This window comes from Lepisma saccharinum, chromosome 23 (assembly GCF_977018435.1).
Source record: "Lepisma saccharinum chromosome 23, izLepSacc3.1, whole genome shotgun sequence".
Taxonomy (NCBI): Eukaryota; Metazoa; Arthropoda; class Insecta; order Zygentoma; family Lepismatidae; genus Lepisma; species Lepisma saccharinum.
In genome coordinates, this window is record NC_139251.1 from 40,035,552 (window position 1) to 40,053,317 (window position 17,766).

A 17,766-nucleotide genomic window follows, 5' to 3' on the forward strand; every position below is an offset into this window, starting at 1 on the left:
TTAATTTTAAAAAAACAACAACTTTGTTTGCCACTTGCCACGGTTACCGACAAAGTTAATAAATTCTAAGTTCTACACTCACGTGAGGTGTAAAATCATGACCCTCTATTAGTTTGTCTCCTTTGGTGTAATTGTATTATTATAGCCGAAAGCACTTTTAGTTCATCTTTTAATTCAGGAGCCTTCCTTCATGTGTTAACATTCCTGCAAGTTTTCTGCACTTTTCAGACAAAAGATCAGATGGCATGTCTTTATGCTTACTAATATCATAAAAGAAATTGAAAAATTCAGTATGATGTTTAAGCTGCTCAAATCTTCCTCTTAGAGCAAAAATAATCATCTAGGACCTGTAATAAAAATCAACTTTGTACCATTTTGGTGGATCTTCAACAGTAATGAAACTGCTTCTTCTTTCGATTTTGGCCCTGTACAGGGTTACCTATCTTTGGATCATCTATATCTAAATTCGATGCCAATTCTTTCTCAACAACCGGGACTCTTAGGTCATCGCCCCCCGACGTCTCCACGAGTGGAGGGAGGCCCTGCCAGGCTGCCAAGTGGTGTCTAAGAAACTTTGAAATTTTTCATCACCTCTGCTTTTTTCAAAGCGCTGATTTGTTTGCAAGAAATCATCGAACACATCGTAGATTAATGTTTTGAAGACATTTGCTCATTACATTACTGGAGTAAAATGCCATACCAGATAACTAGTGAGCAAAGGAATGTAAAGCCACACAACTGGTTTGCAATGCACTGAGCCTCATGTGCGACCATTTGGACAGTTTTATTGTCGACAATTATTTGAAAGAGCACATCATAGACCTCTCCCACTTGATATCTGAATGGAGTTAAGGCATCCAATCTGCTTTCCCACCTTGTGGCACTCGGTGGTTTTAAAGTGTACTGACATGTTCCTTCAAAACTGTGGATTGTCGTATATTAACTTCCAAGTTATATAATATAATTTTCAAGTTTTCAATAGGCTTATATTTTTCTTCTCTTCAAATTTTGCCTCCCTGAAAATTTGCCGCTCTAAGCCGTGGCACGGATGGCCCCCCTCCCCTTTCTGCCGGCCCTGGGTGTAGTCATGCCATGGTTCTGTCCCAGTAGATATTGTTTTATGTAACCAGAGCATGCGCCTTACAAGCAGTAAATTAAATATTTAGTTTAAATTGCTTTTTTTTAACGAACTGTTGTGTCTGTCAAATAAAACCTAAGGTAGTGTAAAAAGGTAAAGTTACCCCTGTGCATGTGCACACATGCCATGAAGGCATATGGGGTGATGTGGAGGTAATGACTACTTCGTTGTATAACAAGAAGATAATAATTATTTTATTTGGAAACAATTGAGACAAAACTATGTTACTGCACTGGCTTCGGATTGTCAGCACAGAGCAGAAAGTAAGAAATAAATTCTGTGCTAGGAAGAGAAAGAACTGAAGCATAGCGATTTGTTTTCTCTGCTTGCAGATGAAAATGTTCCCTTTCTGAAGGGTGGAAAGCTCTTACGACAGTGTATTTTTCTTTTTCTTTTTATTCGGTGATTTTTTCTTAAATTTCATCATCACCATCATCTTCCATGATGTTTTAATAACATTTAGCTGAAATTTTGGAAGAAACTCAACCACGCGGGGAAACCAGAGTGATCTAAGGTCAGAATTTTTCCGGCCTTGTTGCATAAAGCGGTTCTGAGGCTCATCCAGTCTCAAATCAATGGGTACGTGTTGGGAGGGGGGATAAAGGCAGCTGGAGCGTGGTGCTGATCACATCACCTCCAAAATGTCTGAGATCGAGAATGTGTGTTTATGGCACTGCGCCGTTTTTTTTATTATTATTAAAAGTGTCTCGTTAACAAAAAAGAACAGATTTCAGTCACTTCAGTGGCTGTGTGTTTGCGGCATACTTTTGTTACCGAAGGATCTGGGTTGGAGTCCCGACCTGGGCACAATGCTTCCTTGTGTACATAGGCGCCCACTCCATGGGGCTTGGGGGGGCTCGAGCCCCCCCCCCCCCAATGTTAATGATGTGGGGGCAGAGCCCCTCAAATAATTTTGCTTAAGAGGATCTAATGTATTATTTTGCTTCTCTTGTAAAGTTTACTCTGAATTGTGCAACATGAACTTAACTTTAAATACACATTTGAAATGTTCTACACCATCAAATTTGGGGGGCTAAGACTGCTAAACCATCAACTTTGGGGGGGGGGCTATGAACGGAGACAGCAAAACACATGACTTATTACTATATACTAAGTATATATAATTATGAGTATTTTTAACATTTTTACTAAAAAGAGTTTCAAAATAACAAGGTGATATGACAATTATACCAGTATGTTGTTTAGTGAATTCTGAACAATTTGAGGTCGTAAACACGACTTTCAAGCAATATTGATATGTACGATATTTAGATATCCTCGAAATCTCTTCCTCTAGTCCAAAGAATAAGGGGAAAATCATTCTAAAGTCTTTGAGTTTATTTCACACTGGCTTGCAGTAAAGTACGCAAGGAAAGCTTATGAAAAGTCTGTATTGCGAAAGCGGAAACTGCTATGATCAAATGCATTATTGCCAAAGCACGGCGTGTTGTGTGTTTATTTATTATTGCAAAATTAAATTTAAAAAGTAAAGTATTGTAGCAAGAACAAAAAAGTAAAACTATTTGCCTGCCATATGTGTTAGTATTTATGTAAATAATTAAATAAAACTGTTAAATATTGTAAATATTCGCTATTTTTATGGGTAGGTCAACACTAAGGTTCTTTGCACCCGTCGCATGTCCTTTCTGTACAAGTCTGTTGCGGACATTAAAACAAAACCATGCCCTCGCCGGGACTCGAATCCGAGACCTCCGGATCAATGCGAGTTGAGCCGACCACCCGGCATAAAACTGTTATGTTGGCTTCTTAATCTAAATACATAGCCTACTTTTAAATAAAAATGTTAATTGTTATCTAAAAAAAAACAAATGAGCAGACACACGTTTTTCATGTTACATTTCATTTGCATGAGGAATATAATAGCTGCTTAAAAACTGCTATACAAAGACGTAATTTTTATTTTTAAAAAAGTGAGTGAGTGAGTTATTCATTCATTTATTTCAGTGATCAGAGCCCCCAATAATTTTGACAAGTCGACGCCCCTGCTTGTGTATATTTGTATTTTATTATTTTCGACCAATTGCAAGGATGGAGAAGCGCGATGATTGGATGAAGGGACACTCTGGCCGAAACTCCAACTGGGACCTTTAGTGGCGATATCATGAGTCGGCGACTAATGCGCTCGGCCACGAGGTGACACTTCTTGTGCATTCATCAATTTCATTTATTCAGTAACCTCGTCGCGATTAACCTAAAGTGAATAGCTACGCAAAATAAAATAAAAATCTGGGTGTACGGATACTAAATACTTTCCTGATGGAGTTGTCTATCACAGTCATCGATTTTATCCACAGGAAGGTTCCAGCTATTTGAGGCATGACACATTCCTTTCAATAATTTCAGAGCTAACATATTGACAATATACTAACCTACGTGTCGTACATCCATGGATTTTTACTTTTCGGGGGGGGGGGGGGCGAGTTGGAATTATGAAGCTGAATAGAACATAGCATTCTAGGGAGGTGTGTATTTGGAGCTTTTCACTCGGGGTCATTTACCACTTTCATTTTTCCGAGTTCTTTATTGCGTTCGTTTGAAAAAATTGATTTTCTCTAAATTTCAGGGGGGCATCAATTCCAGGAGTACGCCAGTGCATCGGTATATTCAGACTTTTTTCCAGAGAGGGCAAGGAATGTATAACGTAGTTCGAAATGCATTATTTTAAATTGTTTAAAAAAGATATAACATTCATTTTGCTTTCCAATGTAAACAGAACAATGAAGTGTTTTTATAAGAACGCGCTACGACGCCAGGGTTCATAGTTCAAATCCAGCTTGGCCTGGGTGTTTTTTTCTCTGCCTTCATCAATATCATCACTCATCCTCGTTTTCACGATTGGCCAAAAACTAGAAAATCGAAGTAAAATAAATCAATCAGCACAATGAACAAATTAAATTTTTCACCACACGTTTTCGTGTTGGGGGAGTGCTCACCCCTACCGCCCATAGATAGACGATTGTGTCCACGGGTATATATGCAGAAATAATGGGAGGGGGTTCAACTTCTATGGTACAGTTTTAATGGTTACAATTTAACTGTTGCCATTTATTATTACTAAACGCACCAATAAAGTTTTAGATTATATCGTTACTGAAAAATATTCATTAAACCATTGGGACGGTCTTCAACTTGTAAAACCGTCCCTTATGCGGTCATGCATTCATCGACAATAGTTTCCGTGTTGGTCACCACAACTTGCATGAATCATCAGTAGCTTCCGTGTTAAATATAACCTACACTGCGAATCAATAATTGAACTGACCTCGTTTTCCTATATATTGCCTTGCAATTGTACACAGCAACGTATTACGAGAATATACCTACCCCTATTGACTTTTACGGAGAATGCAGTGCCTGTCCGTTGTGATGCTACTGTAAAAAGAAATAGTGGAATGGCTCCTCGGGAATTTCCCGATTTCATGTCAGTTTCATTGCGGTAAACGCGCAAAATCAGAACTTGGCTGATTTACTTCCCGCATCAAAGGGTCGATGAAAATATGAACGTGAATAACTCTGCGACTGAATGATGTGCGTGAATGTGTGTATGTATATATATATATATATATATATATATATATATATATATATATATATATATATATATATATATAGCCTAGATACATATTAACATGCATGCTGCGTGATTTAAACCTGCATTTTACGTAGAATGCATGCACTCGAGGCCATATCGCTGGATAAAACTTGATATCCACGGGAATATCCCGTTTTTTCTGTCACAGCGTTGCCAACGTAGAGAATCGAGATGCCTCTAACTAGGGGCGGCGCCAGAAATTTTCGACCGGGTGGGCAGAAGGTCCTTATTGATAAATTAGGGTGGACAGTATAAATGTAAGACCATATGTACAGAGCATTCCCTGACATTCGCTGCGAGACTCGGCTGAAAGCGGCCCGGCATCAGCGCTTTTCTTTCCCGGTGAATGGGGTCCAAGACAGTCGGTAGAGTCGGCTATTAAAATTACAGTTTTCATATTGTGTAGCGGGTTGTCTTTGTATACTTTATTTTTTAGATTTCCCCATTTTCCTTTCCACTTTTTATCAGAACTGGCCCTGTTACTCTATAAACATTTTTACGAGGTTTAATATAGTGGTCCTATGTGGAACGGGAACACGAGGAAATTTCGTTGCAGAACGTCGTCGCACTTCTCCACAATTCCTCTTTCCGAAGTAACACTCGACAAGATAAATCCTTTGTTGTTAACGCAAACTTTTGTGGTGCCATATTAAGCCACAATCTTCAACACACGGACAAGACACAACATAACTTCCGAGGGAGCATTATACTGGCGTCAGTCTGCAACGTCAACAGAAAGGGAAAGAGAGCGAAAAAAACAGACTGCAGCGTGCGACTGTCGCGGACCCGTTCACCGGGAAAAACAGGCGCTGACGCCGGGCCGCTTGCCGCCGAGTCTCGTAGCGAATGTCAGGGAATGCTCTAGTATATATGTCTATGTAAGACGTATGTATCCCCCTCTCTCTTACACCCCCGATTTTCCTCTTACTTCTTTTCCCTTTCCTTTTCTTGTTTTTCTCTTTATCTTTTCTAATCTATTGTCGCATCTTGATCCATTTCCTTTCGCTTTGGCTCTGATGGACACAATTATTTCAAGGAAGTGTTCACCCATGCACAGCCATACCCCAACCATACATTCTAATCACATTCTTTCATGCATGTTAATACAGTGAAATAAATGTGAATTAGGTTTAAGATTGTGTTGCAAATACAAGGCACATGCTTGATTTTATGTATTCGGCGACAATGATAGAAAGTGCGATGGTAGACAATTGTGAAGTTTCTCGTAATTGAAATATATGTTCCTGAGCATAGATAGTATTTTCATCGTATGAGTTTTTGACTGTTGACATTTTCTGCTGATTCATGTGGCAAAATTTATGTGTGGGACGAGAATTTCTAAATAGGATAAGCCACTCATTAGTAATTGAATAATTCTGTAGCTTTTTCCATACATAACTGGTTAACTAAAATGTATTCACTTCAGTATTGTAGTGATTATTGTGATTCCTTCTTATTAGTAGAATGAATATAAAGTTGATATTTCGCATACCATATTGATATTTCAAGATAACAGGTATATAAAAATTGTAATGAAATAGAAAAGGGGACACTTCTGGAAATTCAATGCAGAGCTAATTTAAACTATATTATACTCTCTAGCATACTTAAACCCGAAGGTTTATGGCTGCAGCAACACAAGCCTTCCATCTATCCCTATTCGGGGCAAGATCAATCCAATCTTTCCCATCCTTGTCGATTTCTTTTAGGTCCATCTCAACGTTATCCCTCCATCCTCGTCTTGGCCTTCCTACTGGTCTCTTACCATCAGGTTTCAAAACAAGAATCCTATAAACTATTCTTTCCTCTGCCATTCGTGTCACATGGCCTGCCCATCTAAGTCTTCTTGATTAAATTATTCTAATAATAATTAAAAATCGAAATAATGTATTCTGTTGCCAGAGGAAGTAACGCCAGTAGCCAGAGGTTGGCTTTTTGGGCTGAAGGCCCATCCTCCTCTAAGTCCAAAAAAGGAGTGTTTACTATCCTTTAAACAATTTACCCAAACAGTATTTTTTAAGTATATGTGTATTATATGTAACCTACATTAAAGAAAAGACGCTTCGAACAAAAAATACAAAGGATCACGAACAAAATAGTTGGCTGTGTGAAGCTTCCACCCACCTTAAAAAAGAATCCTGGCTGTGCCACCGCATTGAAGTAAGAGAAAATTTATCTAATTTCTTCATCCAGTTATTTATCAGAGATTCAGACCACCCTGATTTAGTTTCGACATAGCCTACTACTAAACTGATAGCCTAAGTCGATGTCGAAAAATGGGAAGGAAGGGTTAATTCATTTTACAACTTGGGGGGGGGGGGTAACTATTGTGCGTCTGTCCCACTCTGGCATCATCGATGTTTATTTTTTCCACTGTGGGGGGCCGCAATATTTTACTTGCAGAGGGGCCCCAGAGATCTGCACTACGCCACTGCTTTAGGCCTACGTAAAGATAAACCAGTGCTGTAGCTCGAAAATTTTCACTGGGTATATGTTAAGTTTCGTGATGGATGAAATCAATTAACTTTACAAAAAAGGTCATATTCATGTTAGATTACTGATAATCTACCTAAATTGGCATAAAGAGGCATATTTCAATAGAGAAAGCATTTAAAAAATATGAAACGCATATATTTTAACAACTCTATTTAAATATACAGTCTATAGTATGTTATTGTATTTTTAATTTCTTGTTAATATTGCTTATGTGAATTGTCAGTGTGTATAGTTTGAATTTTGAATTTGAATTTAAAATTTTTCGTGCGTCAGCACTAAGGCTATTTTGCACCCGTCACATTATACGGGGTCCAGCCCCTTATCGTTACACACAACAACTCTAACGTTGCATAACTAAAATCACAAAATCTTCTGACTTTCGTTAAAAGCTGAGGCTGTAAAGGAGCACTCATCACAAATAAGGACAAGACACAGGACAACACAAACAAAATTATACTGGCTATGGGGCCAGTCGCCAGAGCCTCGTTAGTCTGCAGTCCAGGGTGTACTACGTGGAAGTGAGGTTGACTATTGGGTGCACTACGTGGAAGGAGCACCCCTTACACCCCAGTTTGTAGGTGTCGTGTCGTTTGGGCCGAGTCATTTGCGCCAAGGCTTCTTCTCGGTTCATTTCCGCCATGACATATGTCAAGACCTTCCTTGGCTGGTTTTCCCACAATCCAGAGTGTCATCACCGCCGCGCGCACGTATGTTTATGGCCACATGGTGCATAGTGCATAAAGTGGGCTTAAAACATAAAATCAAACGTGTGTTTATGACGATGCACAGCTGTGTTTACACTGAAATGTTAAACCTATCCAGAGAGTCAAATATGACTTTTCTTTACTTATTTCAAAAGACGTTACACAGGATTACTTGTATCAATTTTATTCCACAACAGAAAATACATAAATCAGTATCAGCCTATTAACTATTAATCATTTATTGTTAATCGTCAAAAAACATTGTAAATATAGTATTGTTAAAATATTGAAAGCATTCCACAAGTACTATGTAAATGTACACTTTGGAAGCAACATAAATGTACCAGTCTATTACACTTAATTCTTATACACTACATAAAATCGTCAAAAACATTATAAATACAGTGTAATTTTTTGCAAACATTATATAAGTAATAGCTAGGTATATATAAACACAATATTTCGATACACTTGCACAACAACAACACAAAAGTTATTTGAATTCTTGTAGGTATGGAAATGCTCGAAGGCATTCAACAAGTTGTTTCTATCATTTCCATATTCTCAGCGATCTTGTCGTCTTTCTCAAGTCTCAGTTTTACATAAATACTAATTTCCCAATGTATATCCCTCATATATACTTTCATCTTACATTCATTTACCAATCACCTTCCTTTTCAATCGAAGATAAACACAACTGGAGCTGGGCAACGTCATAAACACACACACCAAGGAAGGTCTTGACATATGTCGCGGCGGAAATGAACCGATAAGAAGGCTCGGCGCAAATGACTCTGAGCAAGCGACACGGACTCCAGTTTGTATAGTGTTAATCACTTTAACAATACAACTAATAATACTAAAAACTGATAAAAATTGGAGGGATAATTTGAAAAGCGCATTACTTACATGAAGCTGTTTCTTCGTCACCACACTTGTGACTTGTCACAAGAAGGTTTTGCACATATTCTTGAATTATTGTTTTAGAGCAAATCAAAATTTAAATTCGTATTTATATGGAATGAACAATCTGCAAATGGAAAATAATCTGCTATCCCCAGCCATTCTTCAGTACGGAAAAAAAAATATAAAGTCAGTCAAGTAGGCCCAACATAGTTTAGTACTTTTGCCACCAGAAATGTGAAACGGGCGCCTCTTTTTTCCTCCCATAGACACTTCCTTTCGAAACATTTATCAAAAGTGAAAATATTTTTTTCTGGTTAGAAAAAAGTCTACCTGTACTTTCAATATGATGGGAGCTAGCAATGTTTTCCCACGGGGTGCCACTAACCTTAAAGCTAGCTAGCTATGACCTAGTTACACAGTGATGGGCCTCCATGCATAAACAACGATTGTATATATTCTAAGTGTAGTCATGGACGTCCCAAAAAAATGGAGAGCAAGGGGTGCATACCCCCCCCCCCCCGGAAAATGAATGTCATCATAACATTATATAGGTATTTCACACATATGCGTAATTTCATGACAGTAATTTATGTTAATTATTAATTGATTGATACGCATTATTTTGCTTCACTTTTCTGCCACTTTTGGCTAATCGCAAAGATGAAGATGAATGGTGAGGCTGACGTACGCAGGGGAAAGCTGATGAGGCTACAATCCCTCCCGAAATGTTAAGAACATCAAAATTTTCGAAGGAAATCGGTAAAGAACTTCGGGGGAAAACAAAGCTGAAAATGCAAACTATCGTTGAAATTACCATTTTTATCTTTGAACAACCTTTAATTCGAAGGTTAAAAATGACAATTTACGAAATATTTTATGTTGTATCCCGTCCCCCTAGAACATAGCTATGTAATATTCAACTTTACAATTCCAGCCCCCTACGAAAAATAATCCTACGCTAGCGAATTGGATGAAATTGATAAAAAGACACAACACAAAGCTAAGGAAAGTTTACTTTACCTTGGTAGATAAGGTTTAGCATAGTGCGGGACAAAAGTGGCAAAAAGAGGGGTGCCCCTCTCCTCCAATCGCCGCCCCTGCTTGGAACAGAATATTAATTTAAAGTTTTTGTTGTAAATAGGGATGTTTTAATCTAGATATGAACCAACGTTTGGAAAATGGCACTTCCTTTCAAAACGGTGTCATATAAATTAATGTTTAGCATAGTACTCGTCTTAAGATCGTTCGCTGCGGGACGGCGTAGGTTCGAATCCGGCTCTGGTCGGAATTTATTCGGCCTACGTATAGGGCCGGTGGCAACCCACCATCGTTGGAAACTGGGGAGCTCCGAGTGAGTGAGCGTAATCCGGTCGCAAAGTCCTACAACGGCTGGGGGTCGGTCGGGCTGACCACCCGTCCCCCTAGTCTGGCTGCAGATCTCCACGCCCCCTTGGTGGCTCGCGTGGGAGGGAGGCCAGCAGTCGGTAGGAAAGCCTTGGCCCGATATTGGGCTGTTGCGCTATTGGATTATTACATCCTAATTACCAGTGGCGTAGCGTTATAGTACGCCCGTACGCCCGGCGTTCCCAGATTTAAAATTTCAAAAATGCGTAAATGCTGTGAATATAAAGTAAAACTTATATGTTTGACCTTCTTGGCATTATAATAGCTATTTTTCGAGATCCGCTTGCAACGTTCCACTCTCAACACTCGCTCTAGCATCTTTTTTCAATGCCTTTCCTGGCCGGACGCCGAGCAGGTTCGGCGTAAAAGACTCTATATTCCTTGCTGGCTTTCTGGAGGGAAAGCTTCGAGGGTACAGCACGCGCGTAAATGCTCCCTCATACGCCAGCGTACGGAGCAGCAGAGGTCTACCGTGATTGGTTCATGTAACCCTTTCTGCCTTCTGAAGCAGACGACAGCGGTAGAATTCCTACCTGGTTCTTCACGCTCATGCAACTCGTGCTATGTGATGCTACAATACGCAATATTGACTGACGTAACTTTACCAATCTCAAATATACCGCTTCTTAATGGCCACTGCATTGTATAATTATCGCACGAACAGCGATGTGCATTAGAAACTAAAAGATCATCACAGTTTGTGTCAAATAAGTTGGTGAAGTCCTCGTGGTAGAAATTCAGCCTGTGGCTGCTCTACCACTTAACCCGCAAAACTATTATTTTTTTTATTGTTATTATTTTTTCGTTATTACCTAACTGCTTAATATTGTGTCAATGGAAATGTTTAACATTCATATGAAAACTCTTAACATCGAATTGTCTCTGGACAAAGTTATTTTAAAATGTTGATTAGCATTCTCAAGATGTAATAAACAGTGGTCTGAATTACTAATCGGCACTGTTACGTCAGTAGAGTGTACGATATTTGGATCATCCACCCACCTCCGTGTCAGAGTTCTTTGCACAGTGCGCCAAGACGACAGAGGTCCCTGGTTCGAATCCCGGCGTGAGCACGAGTGTTCTTTGTCAGTGTCCCTTCATCAATATCATCACTCATACAGTAGAGCCTCGATTATCCGAAGTAATTGGGGGACATGGGTGTTCGGAAAACTGGTTTGTTCGGATAATCGAACTGTACATGTTTATTTGCCAAAAAGAAGTACTGTACAGTAAATTTATTCATAAAAACAGGCATCTCTTTAAGTATGTATTACAAAGTAACGTACAAAGGCAACTTTAGTAGGAATATATAGTATGTGGTACAGTTTATTAAACAAAAATATGTACATATTACATACGCATTTTGCATGAACAATACACACAGTACACAACATTAACGTTTAAAAAAATCCTTTATTTTGGTCTGTCTAAGCAAGCCTACACGCTTACGAGCAGCTAAGTCACGTACTTTTTTTATTACAGATATCTGAAAGTGAGCGAGTACACAGTTCGGTTAAGCGGTCGTTCGGTTGACCGACGTTCGGATAATCGACGCTCTACTGTATTTATATTCGCAATTAACCAGAAGTGATAGAAAAGCGAAGTAAAATAAACCAAATCAATCAGTAGTTGGATCATCCACAACAATGACGTCTGCTGTTGTGCAGAGGCGCTTGTGATTCAGGTAGGTTTTTAATGACTTGCGTCATGCAGAAAGATATAAAAAAAGGTATTAAACACCAGAGTTCAAAACATTTGTGGCATAGTAAGGCATCTAGTTTTCTAGCTAAAACATGCATGGATAATGTTTTATTGAAAACCCAGCTGACTTCAGGCAAATAAACAATAGGCTACCTGTGGCGACTAATACCATTTAGTTTAGTTTAGTTTAGATTATTTGCGTCCAAGGACTACCGGTGTGTACAAATTACAGTACATGGTAATATAGGACATGTCAATACTTACATTACAATACAGGTACATTAATAGATTTTACAAATACAAAATATATAGCCAAAAATTGTAAAAAATTGGGTCTTACTCTGCTATTATATCAAAATCACAAAAAAATATAACATGAGAAGATATACTAATTACCCACTTTCATTTGACATTTAATTTTACAAGAATACTATGTGATTATACTACATTATCTACATTTGTCTTATGTAAAAGTCGCTTCCATGTATTCAGCTATAGAATAAAAAAACATGCTTCAGAAGCATTGATTTTATCTTGTGCTTGAATATCATCAATTTTGGTTCTTTCCTCACATCTTGTGGTAGTTTATTGTAGAGATCTATGACCTTTCTTACATAAGTTAAGGCGGCAGTGTTTTATGTGAAGTTTGTCTTTATTTCTTGTGTTTAGGCTATGTATTTCCTCATTTGTGGCAAAGTTGGAAATATTTTGCTTAACATAAATTAAGCATTCATAAATATATATGCAGGGGAGAGTTAACACATTAAGTTTACGGAAAAGAGTTCTACATGAATAAGTTTTCTTTACTCCAGCTATGATTCTTATAGCTCTTAAGCAAGAAAGGGCCGACCCTTCCCTCGGACTTGGCGTTCCCACCCGAAATGTCCATGCTACGCCACTGCTAATTACGCGTAGACGCGTGGGTACAAAATTACTGTTGGTCGTACAATATTTTGTTATGAATCATTCATGTTGCCACTTCGGTGGCTGAGCCCGTTGGATGCTGTCGCAGATTCGAGGTTCGGTCCGTGCCCTAGACCTGGTCGATTTCTTTGTGAATGTTCCTTCATGAATCAGCATTCATTTTATCCTAATCGTCGCGATTAGCCAAAATGCTAGAAAAGTGAAGCGCCTCAAAATCAGAGAATACAAATTATTTTAAATTTAGTGAAGAACCACTTTTCTTCAACTTTTCATGCTGGCCGTGGCCGCTATATGAAACGTCATGCCCCCTCCCCCTTCTCCCACCAAGAATAGAATTTTGGAAGAGCGGTTAGGAACGAACAGCCACAGCTGATGTAAATTTTAGACTCATTTCTAAATTATGTGTAGAATTAGAAAAGCTCCACGTGCTCCACATACGAGGTTTCAAAATCAAGACTGACCCAGACCGATAGGATTCTCTGGCGACCGTGTACTTGAATCCTTTGCTGCCCAAGCCTTCGAGTTCCTTTGCAGAGGTGCGGACTATGGCCAGACTATGACGTCATTCTCCAGCCAGTAAACAAGGGAGCGTGATGAAAGCGTAGCCTCGTAATTTAACGCTCAAAACCCAAACAGATGTCAGAATGGAAATAACTTTCAAGACCCTCGTGTGACAAGGCAAGGAGGAAGCAGTGTTGCTTGTGTCGTTCCTCTTCTACCTCTGGAGTTTTCCAGCTCCTGGAAGATCGAAAGTGTTTCTTTTCCTTGTTCCTTCTTGCCATATCGAGCTTTTTTGTTCGATGAATGATATTCAGATTTCGTGCCTCGTGGCATCATATCATTTAGTGTAACAGGGCTGCATTTCTGCTTGCATAAACAAATCGGATATACAAAGTGGCATGCCCCAATAATTTAGTAACGTATGGTGTAGGTGTGAAGGGGATTGTGTGTTTTTTTTTTTTTAACCCTTCAGTACACGGGTGAAATTGTTGTTACGTGACTGGACGGGTTGTGCTTGTCAGGGACCAAAATATTTAATTAAATTAAAAACATGTAAGAACTTTTGTAAATGAAATAGCTATTTGTTTGAACAAATACATGTATTACTAATTTATACATAATTATGGAAACATGAAAATCATAATTTTAAGTTCTTTAACACTATAGTGTTAACTTTCAGTACACGGGTGAAATTGTTGTTACGTTATTTGACGGGTTGTCTGACAGGCACATAACGAGAACAATGCCTTCCCGCTCACTGACAGCTGAACTAACTCCACGATTATGAACAATTGACTTAGGGCAACCGCAACGAAAGGTACACTGAGTGACAGTTATATCTATCTGCCATCTATTGGAAAAAACGAAAATTCAATTGATTTGTCTTGTTGCGTGCTTCTCAGGCACAACCCCGTCCACTGTAGTGTTCTGGCATAACAATTATTGAACTGATATTTTTTTGTTTAGAAAATTTGGATGAAAGATGACTTATGAACCCCAATATCCTCCTCATAACGCCACCTTCCCCAAATATCAACCAGAGATGACAACCTCCCTTCCACGTAGTACAGCCTGGACTGCATTTTGCAGACTAGCGAGGCTCTGGCGTCTGGACTCAGCCAGTATAATCCTCTATGGGACCTGTGTTGTGTTCTGCCAATGTGTGTTGGTGATTTGTCCCTTCCTCTATTTCATCTTATCACCATTAGCCAAAAGTGGCAAAGTAAAATAAATCAATCCATTCATTTACTTCTGAGCAGTTTTCGGAAAGTTACTTTTAAAGAGTAACTGAATTACTCGCTTAAAAAGTAGGCCAGTTACAGCCTGTCGAATTTTCGCCCGCAAGCGAGTGGAGCTTACAGGGTAAGAAACGTTTGAAAATTCACAGCAAATAAAATCTACGTGTAAACGTCAATGGAATGAATTCAAAGCTAAAGTTCGTTTTAAGTCACATTAACCCAGGCTACAGCGCCTACCCAGGTAAACTCGCGAACTAAATAAAGACAGTCAATTGTTTTCTCTTCCCCATCACTGCTCCCTGTTGCCATGTGTACGAGCTTGCTTTATTGTAAAAAACGGCAATAACGGTAAACATTCGCCTGTAATTTTCCTGTGCATGACTTTCCTCTTCATGATGACACGAACACTTTACAAACACTTTGTACTGACAAAAGATGATTATGATGTGTTGAAGAACGGTGTATATTTTGACAACACAAGGGCAGGATTACATGCAGCTGATTGCATCGCCCGCCCCCTCCAAATCGCTCGATGCAACGTCTTGTTTCAGGGCGGACTCTTGTGCAGTTCAAACTTATGTCAACACTATTTTTGCCCGTTATACAATACGGGATAAGCCTCTTACTTAAAACAAAATTGAGGACAGGCGCCCTAACAAAAAAATATGTATTTTAAAAACTTCCTTGCTCAATTTTGAAAACTAATACATTCATTCTGCACTTAACATAAGTTATCTCTGGGGATAAAATCTCCATACCCTAGTTAAAAGCTGAGGCTGTAAAAGGGAGCTCAGCTTACGCAAGGACAAGACCTACAGCTACAGAGGATTTCACTGGTCATGGGCCCAGGCACCAGAGTCTCGTAGGCCTGCAAGAAACAGTTCCCGGGGTGTATTATGGGGACGTGAGGTTGGCTTTTGGGTGGCTTACCAGAAGGTCACTACTTATACCCCTAGCGCAAGTGTGTCAGAACTTACAGTAAAACCCCGTTAATCCGTACTAATGAAGGGGATAAGTTGACCGGTTTAACGAAAGCCCAGATTAACTGAAAAAACCTAAAAGAACAGTAGAAAGTGCATTAAAACTCCGTTTATAGCAACAAAACACGTTTATTATGGTGTATTTAAAGGACATAGGCCTAAATACACTATACAGTACAGTAAAATGTAAAGCAATACTGTACATACAATGCAGTACGTACGACGAATGCGATTGTTGACTTCAAGCCACATTTGAAACCTGGCATTCTGCTTCTTCTTCCCCCCCTACCTTTTGCATGTCCGGATTAAGCGAAGTCCGGATTAACGAGGTTTTACTGTATTTAGAAAGATATCGTAGTTCTACAGCAATTTCATTTAATTTTACTTGCACTAATAGATAATGTATTAAAATAAACGCATGGGTTTTATGAGTACTAAGGCGGGCAACATAAAATTTTTCCGGGCCGGTTGTGGTCCGTAGTTTGGACAGCCCTGGGCTTGCGCATTGGAATTTTTCTTTGCAAGAATCTAAAAAAAGCACCAACATTATTTTGCATTAAATGAAATGGTAAAAATAATAATAATCAAAATAACGGAGGCAAATGCGTTGACCTTGAGCTTTGAGAGTCACTGTTCTCCTCACTTCCCCTCTCCCACACGCTTGGAAATATGACGCTGACCTTTCTGGCTTCCTGGTTGTTCTTTTACACTTATCAGTAGCGGAGTAAGCACAATTTAGTCATATTTGCTATTTGCTAAGAAATGCAAATGTCCTTCTGCTCCAATAGTCATGTGCCATGGACACGTCAACAACTGTTGTCTACACACGTTATCTTCGGGTAAATTATGTTGGTTTACAGTCAGTGATGTGCAGTAGACTATACGTTTACATCTACATGCGTTGTCTACACGTAATCTACGCGTAGATTACATTGGGTTGTAGTTTACATAGACTACGTAGACAATCTAAAGTGCATTAAAATTAATTTTCAAGGGTTTCATGAAGGGAAAGTGACATTTTCAACTATATTGGTTCCTAACGAAATGAAAAGAATCCTATTTACAACAATCTCTCCTCTTTTATTATCAACTATGGAAGAAGATAAATAATATGCAAAAAACAACAGATGGCAGTCGTGACCTAAGAGTGGTCTTTTTCCCATAAAACACTAGAATATTTCTTATATTAGGTTTCTTCCTAGGTGAGAATTTTTTCAAATTTGGAAGCAAGAGTATGAAAAGTTCTCTTCACACATCAGCAACTGATACGCAGTATAATTTTCTTTTAATTCCACGGCGCCCTTTGCTAAGTTATCACCTTTCGCCATGTTGTTTACATAGATTACGTACTCTACGTGTATAAAATAGTCTACGTGTAGAATGTAGACTATCGTTGTTTACGCGTAGACGCACATCACTGTTTACAGTATACAGACAGTGGCGCAGGAACGTTTTTCATTTGGGGGTACAAAATTCAGCCTCCCATATATATATATATATATATATATATATTACTTCACAGGTTTCGATTCCTAGGTATAATGTGAAGGCATGGGAAACATTCCATTCTAGAACAGCAAATGCTAAATTTGAACAAATAATTTTTATTTCTTTGTTTTTCTTAGAATTTATGATAATTTTACAAACATTATTTAAGATCACGTTGTCCCTGTTGCGACGTCCCATTTATACAGAAATCTGCGACTTTGGTGTAACTATGCAAATTCCCTCCGCATCTGCGTCAAAGGTTAACAGCTCCCAAGTTTTGGGAACGAAGGGGAGTTTTATTGTTTCGGGAGGGGAGTGGAATGTACGGTAGGCCCTATGATTGAATTTTGTCCATCTTTTCTTGTGTAATATAAATATCTGTATCATCAAACGTAGTATGGAATGTGTAGTAAGGGATGATTTCAGTAGCAGCCAATTAACACTTCAAGTGATATTTTAAATGATATAGAAAATGTAGTATTTGTGTAATATTTCTAAATTTTATGTAACTTAATGACTCCCTCCCCCACACACACATAATTTAAACACACACACTGTTAAACTTTTGAAAAATGAAGTTGATTTACAAAGCCCCTCCCCTGATAAGCCGTGAGCCCCCTCTGGAAATCAATTCTGGCTACGGGCCTGGGTGGAAGAAAGAAAGACATGAACA